Raw genomic sequence first — 9,748 nt, forward strand, 5'->3', positions numbered from 1 at the left:
CAACCGGAAGCGACAGGGACAGACCACTATAAACACCGGAGGAAACATCAAAGAAGCGCTTTGCAGGAGGCTCCCAAGCACTGATGTCGCCTAGCCAGGGGATGAAACGTTTGCAACAAAAACTTCCAGCTTGGCGAACAGAACCACAACAATGAGCACCCGAGCTACAAATCTTCGCACAAACTTTGAGGACTTATACACTTCATGGTAAGGTACTAGGGAGTGTTGCTGAACAAAGATACCTTGGAGTGCAGATTCATAGTTCCTTGAAAGTGGAGTCACAGGTAGGTAGGATAGTGAAGAAGGCGTTTGATATGCTTTCCTTTATTGGTCAGAGTATTGAGTACAGGAGTACAGGAGTTAGGAGGTCATGTTGCAGCTGTACAGGACATTGGTTAGGCCACTGTTGGAATATTGCATGCAATTCTGATCTTCTTCCGATTGTAAAGATGTTGTGAAACTGGAAAGGGTTCAGAAAAGATTTATAAGGCTGTTGACAGGGTTGGAGAATTTGAGCTATAGGGAGCGGCTGAACAGGCTGGGGCTGTTTTCCCTGGAGTGTCAGAGGCTGAGGGGTGACCTTTTAGAGATTTACAAAATTATGAGGGGCATGGATAGGATAAATAGACAAAGTCTTTTCCCTGGGGTGGGGGGAGTCCAGAACTAGAGGGCATAGGTTTAGGGTGAGAAGGGAAAGATATAAAGGAGACCTAAGGGGCAACTTTTTCACGCAGAGGGTGGTACGTGTATGGAATGAGCTGTCAGAGGAAGTGGTGGAGGCTAGTACCTGCCAGCACCCGGCTCATATCCCTCCAAACCCTTCCTATTCATATACCCATCCAAATGCCTCTTAAATATTGCAATTGTACCAGCCAAAGGGTCTGTTTCCATGCGGTACATCTCTATGACTCTATGACTCTAAACACAATAAACACAAAGTCCCCCTTGTCCTCACCTATGAGCAGCACGGTGGCACAGCAGTTAGCACTGTTGCCTCACAGCGCCAGAGACTATGGTTCAATTCCCGCCTCAGGCAACTGACTGTGTGGAGTTTGCACATTCTCCCCATGTCTGCGTGGGTTTCCTCCCACAGTCCAAAAAAGTGCAGGTTAGGTGGATTGGCCATGCTAAATTGCCCGTAGTGTTAGGTGAATGGGTAAAATGTAGGGGGGTGGGTTGCGCTTCGGCGGGTCAGTGTGGACGTGTCGGGCCGAAGGGCCTATTTCCACACTGTAAGTAATCTAATCTAAAACCCCACCAGTCTCTGCATCCAACACATCACCCTTAAACACTTCCACCTTTGATCAGAAACTGCTAAAAAGCAGGCGTGAGGCCTTCAGATCAGGAGACCCACTCAAATATAAGGAATCCAAGTATGATCTTCGCAGAGCCATTAATAATAGCCAAGGACCAATACCGATCCAAACTAGAGACCCAAACAGACACCCGGTGACTATGGCAAGGACTAAATGACATCACAGGTTCTAAAAAGAGACAGTGCAAGAAAGCAGACGATGACACAGCCCTCCCAGATCATCTCAATGCCTTCTATGCTAGCTTTGAGTAGAATTTTGCCGGAGAGATAACACCTATTCTTACAAGTCCTGACGAACCTATCCACCACGGTTGGTTGAATCTCAGATGGCGGTGGAAGACCTGGAAAAATGGTGCACTAAGAACAACCTAGCTCTCAATGCCGACAAAACCAAGGAACCCATTATTGACTTTCAGCGTGATGTTACTCGTGCCCCCCTACACATTAACAGCACAGAGGTGGAACGACTGGAGAGTGTCAAGCTCCAGGGAGTGGTCATCCACAACAAGCTTTCTTGGACTCTTCATGTGGATGCACTGGTTACAAAGGCCCAACAACATCTCTTCTTCCTCAGGCAGCTGAGGAAAATTGGCATAACAGCGAATACCCTTACCAACTTTTATCGGTGCGCTATCGAGAGCATTCTGTCTGGATGTATCACTACCTGGTATGGTAACTGTACCATTCAAGATCGGAGACGGTTACAGTGAGTGGTGAACTCAGCCCAGACAATCACAAAGGCCAACCTCCCATCTGTAGAATCCATCTACTAGGCCCGCGGTCAAGGAAAGGCCAACAGCATTCTCAAAGAATCATCCCACCCTGGCAATGTTTTCTACAACCTCTACCATCAGGGGGAAGGTGCAGAAGCCTGAACACACACCAACCGGTTTCGTAACAGTTTCTACCCTGCTGTTGGCAGAATACTGAATGGACCCACAAACTTTTAACTTTCGCCTGTACCTGTGTTTTTGTTTTTGCCGCTGTTTACCTATTATTTACTAATCTAGGCTACTTAACTCTGCGATCTGCCTGTATTGCTCACAAGACAAAGCTTTTCACTGTGCCTCGGTACACGTGACAATCAATTCAATTCAATTCAGTAGGAGGCCATAGGCATACTGCGACAAGGACAGCACTTCACTGTTGAAGTTCAAAAACCATGTTCTACAACCTCCAAATATAGAAAGTTGTCACCTCATTGGATCTTCCTGCCCCTGCCTGATGCTAATATCGAACACAGGCCGCAGAATCTTTGAGAAGGATGAAAAGAGGACAATAAAAGAGCCAGCTCACTCTACTTTTGGCACCTTCTTTAATGGTGTCCCCAGAGAAAGCACCTTCGACTGGTAGCCGAGCAGCTCAGTACCTCCAGCCTACTTGAAGGAGACAACCTCGAGACTAGAACCAGCCCTAGACAAGAGGAGAAACCCAAATTGATGACTGCAGATCCTAAAATGTCAGCCAATGCTCAAAAACCAAGGAATAGTCTGTCCAGCCTTATTGGTATTACCAGTCCTTTCAGACAAACAGTTCAAATAGAATCATAGATTCACTACAGTGTGGAAGGAGGCCATTCAGCCTGTTAAGTCCACACTGACCCTACAAAGTGCATCCCACCCTGCTACCCTATCCTTGTATATCCCATGGCCAATCCACTAAGCCTAAACATCCCTGGACGCTATCGGGTAATTTAGCATGGCCAATCCACCTAAACTGCACAGCTTTGGACTGTGGGAGGAAACAGGAGCATCCAGAGAAAAGCCACGCAGACACGGGGAGAATGTGCAAACACTACCCAGACAGTTGCACAAGGATGGAATCAAACCCGGGTCCCTGGCACTATGAGGCAGCAGGGCTAACCACTGAGCCATAACTCCACCACACAATATGAAACGCTTCACGAATTTGCAGAGGAATCTTTGCACAGGGGTCACGCTAATCTTCTCCGCATTGTTCCAATTTTAGTAAATGTGCTGCTGAAGCGAGCAGTAGGGACCTGCAGAAAGGCTGTAGAGAATCCTTGGAAGTGCATGTCAGAACCACATAGCTAGTGTAGATTTCAGACTGTTCACTTTGAGAGTTGAGACCCTTTACTAATGAATCACGCGAAGAGATTGATAATGTTTGATACAGTTTAATTAAAATACAATGGCAGAATCTGCTATATATCATTCTCCCTTGGTTGAGTGCTCAATAAAGTTGTTTTGAACTTTTCCCTGACTCTTGTCCCTTTTGGCTATCTCACCATGTAATGTGCATGAGTTAAAAAGTGTTACTGCATACTGGTCAAGGTAAGTCAAATGCCCACCCATCACTTGACAATGGGATGTGTAAGTTACTGGCTATGCCAGCTTATCAGTAAAAATAAACTAGGAAGAAGGCTGAACTGCAAACTCTGTGTCATCAATTTAGTGAAAAGGTTGCTGGTTTAGAGTCATAGAGATGTACAGCACAGAAACAGACCCTTCGGTCCAACTCATCCATGCTGACTAGGTATCCTAAATTAATCTAGTTCCATTTGCCAGCATTTGGCCCATATCCCTCTCAAGCCTTCCTATTCAAATACCCATCCAGATGCCTTTTAACTCCCCACCCAAGGGAAAAGATCTTATCTATTTATCCATGCCCCTCATGATTTTATAAACCTCTATAAGGTCACCCCTCAGCCTCTGACACTCCAGAGAAAATAGCTACAGCCTATTCAGCCTCTCCCAATCACTCAAACCCTCCAACCTTGGCAATATCCTTGTAAATCTTTTCTAAACCCTTTAAATTTTCACACCATCTTTCCAATAGGAGGGAGACCAAAATTACACAGTACTCCAACAGCGGCCAAACCAATGTCCTGTAGGGTTGCAGCATGACCTCGCAACTCCTATACTCAATGCACTGACCAGTAACATGTTCTGTGTCTGACCTGCGTTACTCACTCTCTGCTGATCATGTGTTCAGTCACATGAAGAATCCCCTCCACTGTTACTGAACAAAGAAGAACAAAGAAAATTTACAGCCCATGAACAGGCCCTTTGGCCCTTTAAGCCTGTGCCGATCCAAATCCGCTGTCTAAATCTATTGCCCAGTTCCTAAGGATTTGTAGCTCTCTGCTCCCCACCGACTCATGCATCTGTCCAGACACACTTTAAATGAATCTACCCATGCCTGCTTCTACCACCTCTGCTGGCAATGTGTTCCTGACACCTACCATCCTCTGTGCAAAGTACTTTCCACGTGTATCCCCCTTAAACTTTTCACCTCTCACCTTGAGCACATGACCTCTCGTTATTGAATCCCTCACCCTGGGAAAAAGCTTATCTCTATTCACCCTGTTTATACCCCTCATGATTTTGTAGACCTCAAACAGGTCCCCCTTCAATCTCCTTTTTTCTAATGAAAACAATCCTAACCTACTCAATCTCATTTCATAGCTGGCACCTTCCATACCGGCAACATCCTCGATAACCTTCTTTGCTCCCACATCCTTTTGGTAATGTGGCGACCAGAACTGTACACAGTGTTCTAAATGTGGCTGAACCAAAGTCTTGTACAATTTTAACATGACTTGCCAGCTCTTATACTCAATCCCCATCCGATGAAGTAAGTATACCATATGCCTTCTTGACCACTCTATCCACCTGTGCAGCAACCTTCAGGGTACAATGGACCTGAACTCCCAGGTCTCTCTGCTCATCAACTTTTCCCAAGGCTCTTCCATTTATAGTTTGCTCTAGAATTAGACCTTCTAAAATGCATCACCTCACGTTTGCCCGGATTGAACTCCATCTGCCACTTCTCCGCCCAACCCTCCAGTCTATCTATAGTCTCCTGTATTCTTTGACAGTGCCCTATCCTTTCTGCTACTCCACCAATCTTCATGTCATCTGCAAACTTACCGATTAGACCATCAATGCCTTCTTCCAGATCATTTATGTATATCACCAACAACAGTGGCCCCAACACTGACCCCTGTGGAACACCACTGGCCACTTTCTCCATTTCGCGAAACTCCCTTCAACTACTACTCTGTCTCCTGTTGCTCAACCAGTTCTTTATCCATCTAGCTAGAACACCCTGCACACCATCTGACTTCACTTCCTCCATTAGTTTACCATGGGGATCTTTATCAAATGCCTTACTAAAGTCCATGTATATGACATCTACAGCCCTTCCTTCATCTATCAACTCAGTCACTTCCTCAAAGAACTCTATTAATTTGGTAAGGCATGATCTCCCCTACACAAAACCATGTTGCCTATCACCAAAAGCCCATACTCTTCCAAATATAAATAGATTTTATCCCTCAATACCTTCTCCAGCAATCATCCCAACACTGACGTCAAGCTCACTAGTCTGTAGTTACCTGGAATATCTCTATTATCCTTCTTGAGCAGGGTAACGGCAAGAATATCAAACGCAAGCATATTCTTCACTATCCTATCTACCTGCGACTCCACTCGCAATGAATTGTGACCCTGTATTCCAAGGTCTCTTTGCTCAGCAACACTCTCCAGGACCTTAGCCTTTAAGTGTATAAGTCCTACCCTGATTCGCCTTTCCAAAATGCAGCACCTCACATTTACCTAAATTAAACTGCATCTGCCACTCCTCGGCCCATTGGCCCATCTGATCAAGATTCTGCTGTACTCTGAGGTAGCCTGAGACTTACAGGAATATCTGGAGCAACTTGCATTTAAAATAGATCAGGCTCAGCAGGGACAGCTATGGAAACACTGGCTTAAACTCAAAGCTATGCTAGAGAAAATGACAGACATACAAAAATAAATGGAGATGCACAGCCTGCATGATAAGAAGCTAATAGACCACTCCTCCAGAATTAAACATGAGAAATGACGCTGTAGTGAGTGAATTCCAACAGAAAATAGAGGAAACGAAACAATCACTGATACAACAAGTGACAGCAATCCAGGCTTCCAAAAAAGAGAAAGGAAAGATATTTTTAAGGTACTGCATATGGTCTGAAAGTCAAAATATACTGGACCCCGTGAGAAGACTAAAACTTTGGTAAAAATAGAAGAATGAGTGAGAGCCATTCGAGGAATAAACCAGAAAATACAAAGGAGATTTGAACGCCTTGAAACCATCTGAGGAATGAAATTAGTCAAAGACTAAGTTGATGCAAAACCAGGTCATTGTGTGCCACCATAAAAAAATTCTGAAACTGCAACTGCAGTCCATCAAACCAAAAATGGTATGACTGACACTGTCAATGATCACCCTGAAAATCGCAAACATCTACTGACAACGTCCCCATCATAACAGTGAGATTAAAGACTAGGTGATTGAATGGTTGGATAAAGCCATGCTCCATTTCTTCTTTTTGACTGATGTCCAGTGACTTTTGATTACCATCAGAGATGGTAGTGGACGTTCAACATAACATCTCATGTGAGAGGTAGCACCCCTGACAGTGCAGCACTCCTTCAGTCCTGCACCACAGAACAATATTAGATTGCACACTGAGGTCAATGAGTGACTCTTGCAGAATTTCCAAAGTTGCAAAAGGCAATGAGAGAAATTTCCACGGAAATTCATCACCTCCGACCTCTCTACAATCCACACATAAAGGTCAACAGTAAGGGTCATTGAATGACATGAAAGTGTGGGGTGGAGATTAAATTACCCAGCCTGAGAAAGGTACAGATGGCACTAGCATCTGAAGAAGGAACACGGCTCCGAAAACTTGTGTTTTCAAATAAACCTGTTGGCCTATAACCTGGCGTCGTGTGATTTTTGACCTTGTCTAACCCAGTCCAACACCAGCGCCTCCACATCATAGGTTTCCTGAGACATCCTATCCTCAAGAAATACTCCAAGTACTTGACTAGTTACACTTAAGTCTATTGATCTTGACCTCACAAAGGTCATATCAATCTGTTTTAAAATATTCATATCTTTTAGTGAAGTAAGGGTAGGTCCGCAAGGCTTTCAATCCGTCATCGCCTTGAATTAGTTATTAAGCACAAGTGGATAAATCAGTTACTTCCTTTTGTGGAATGCATTGATATGTGTTTAGCAAGGCAGACATTTTGATCACAAGTAGCTCTGATATTGATAATAGGCACACAGAAAACAAGACTCGAACTTATCCAACTCACTACAATCCAACACAGCCTTACCACGACAATCATAGAATCATGGAATTTTACAGTACAGGAGGCAATTTGACCCATCATGCCTGTACGAGCTCCAGAAAGAGCTACCCAGCTCAACCCACTCTCCAATCTTCTCTCCATAACCTTCTATTTCATCGCTTTCAAATATGTCCCTCCAGCTTTCTCTTGCACCTTCTTATGGAATCCATTACTCTCACAGGAAGTGCATTCCAAATCCTTTTTTTTAAATTCATTAATAGAATGTGTGTACCCCTAGCTAGGCCAACATTTATTGTCCATCCCTAATTACCCAGAGGGCAATTGAGCGTCAACCACATTGCTGTGAGTCTGGAGTCCCGTGTCTGCCAGACTGGGTAAGGATGGCAGTTCCCTTCCATTTGTGAACCAGATGGGTTTTTCTAACAATCAACAGTCATCATTAGACTCTTAATTCCAGATTTTTATTCAATTCAAATTCCACCATCTGCCGTGGTGAGGTTCAAAGGCAGGTACCCAGAACATTACCTGGGTCCCAGGATTAAATGTCCATTGATAATACCACTAGGACATCACCTCCCCAATACGAACAACTCTTCCATTAAAGTCATTTCTCCTCATCTTACTCCTCGCTCTCTTGTTGACAATCCTGCTATGTGTGACCCCTAGTTACTGACATACCAACTGGTGGAAATAGAATAAACTTCCTTACCCTCTCGAAATGGTTCATCATTTTGATCCCCTCAATAACATCACCTCTTAATCTTCTCTGCTCTAAGGAGAACAAATCCAATCTCCCTAATCTTAAATCCTTTGTTCCATATCATTCTAGTAAATCTTCTTTGAACTCTCTCCAGGACTTTAGCATCTTTCCTAAAATAAGGTGCCCAGAACTGAACACAATAAATGATAACCACTTGACATTTGATAGGATCTACTTTTTATTTTGTGTCCTTCTAGTTATTAATGTTCCATATCTTGAGTCACTTTTATCTCCATCTCAAAAAGCGGTAGTTTCAGGTTTCCACTCCATGGACATAGAGTCACAGAGCTGTACAGCACAGAAAGACATCCTTCAGTCCAACATGTCCATGCCAATCAGATATCCTAAATTAATCTAATCCCATTTTCCAGCATTTGGCCCATTTCCAAAGATGTGCAGGTCAGGTGAATTGGCCATGCTAAATTGCCCATAGTGTTAGGTATATTAGTCAGAGGGAAATGGGTCTGGGTGGGTTACTCTTTGGAGGGTTGGTGTGGACTTGTTGGGCTGAAGGGCCTGTTTCCACACTGTGGGGAATCTAATCTAATCTATCTAATCATCATCCCTCTAAACCCTTCCGATTCATGTACCCAGCCAGATGCCTTTTAAATGCTGTAATTGTACAGCCTTTACCACTTCCTCTGGCAACTCATTCCATCCACACACCACCTTCTGCATGAAAAGTTTGCCCCTTAGGTCCCTTTTTAATTCTTTCCCCATCTCACCTTAAACCTATTGCCTCTAGTTTTGGACTTCCTTACCCTGGAGAAAAGACTGGCTATTCATCGTTTCCATACCCCTGATGATTTTACATCATCCCTCAGCTTCCGATGCTCCAGAGAAAATAACCCCAGCCTTGAGCCTCTCCCTATAGCTCAAACCCTCCAAACCGGGCAACATCCTTGTAAATATTTTCTGAACCCTTTGAACCACTTTTGGTCACAGCTAGGTTGATTGGTAACTGCATAAAGAGAACGAAGAGGGCAAGTGTTGGGGTAGGGTTGCTGTGTCCAGGTTCAGAAGAGATGGAGGTGGACATCTATGAGAATGACGATGTGGGCCATGTGATCCAGGTCATTGTTGAGGTGGACCAAGGTCACCATGGGAAAGTGTGGGGAGTGTGAGCAGATCCTGGTTGTATTGTTACCATTTAAATGTGGTTAGGAGATGCAGGGCTAGGGTCATAAATCAGAAGCACCAGTGCTGTGCCTGGAACTGATGCGCTGGTGACAATGTCACTGGATTAGCAATCCAGAATCATAGATTATTGTTCATGGGAAAATATGTTCAAATCTCACCACCACCACTGGCGAAACTTGGTGGTGGTCAGGCAGCGGGTCAGGCAGCATCCAAGGAGCAGGAGAATCGACGTTTTGGGCATAAGCCCTTCTTCAGAAATGAGGAGGGTGTGCCAAGCAGGCTAAGATAAAAGGTAGGGAGGAGGGACTTGGGGGAGGGGCCTTGGGAATGCGATAGGTGGAAGGAGGTTAAGGTCAAGATGATAGGCCGGAGAGAGGGTGGGGACAGAGAGGTCGGGAAGAAGATTGCAGGTCAAGAAGG

At 44.5% G+C, this 9,748-nt stretch overlaps 1 non-coding gene across 1 annotated transcript; it reads right to left on the bottom strand.

The window, feature by feature from the left end:
* Positions 1–3,199: 3,199 nt before the first annotated feature.
* Positions 3,200–3,307, bottom strand: LOC122539731. Its single transcript, XR_006309166.1, has one exon. It is a non-coding gene; the product is annotated as a U6 spliceosomal RNA (small nuclear RNA).
* Positions 3,308–9,748: the final 6,441 nt, after the last annotated feature.

This window comes from Chiloscyllium plagiosum, chromosome 2, assembly GCF_004010195.1.
Source record: "Chiloscyllium plagiosum isolate BGI_BamShark_2017 chromosome 2, ASM401019v2, whole genome shotgun sequence".
Taxonomy (NCBI): Eukaryota; Metazoa; Chordata; class Chondrichthyes; order Orectolobiformes; family Hemiscylliidae; genus Chiloscyllium; species Chiloscyllium plagiosum.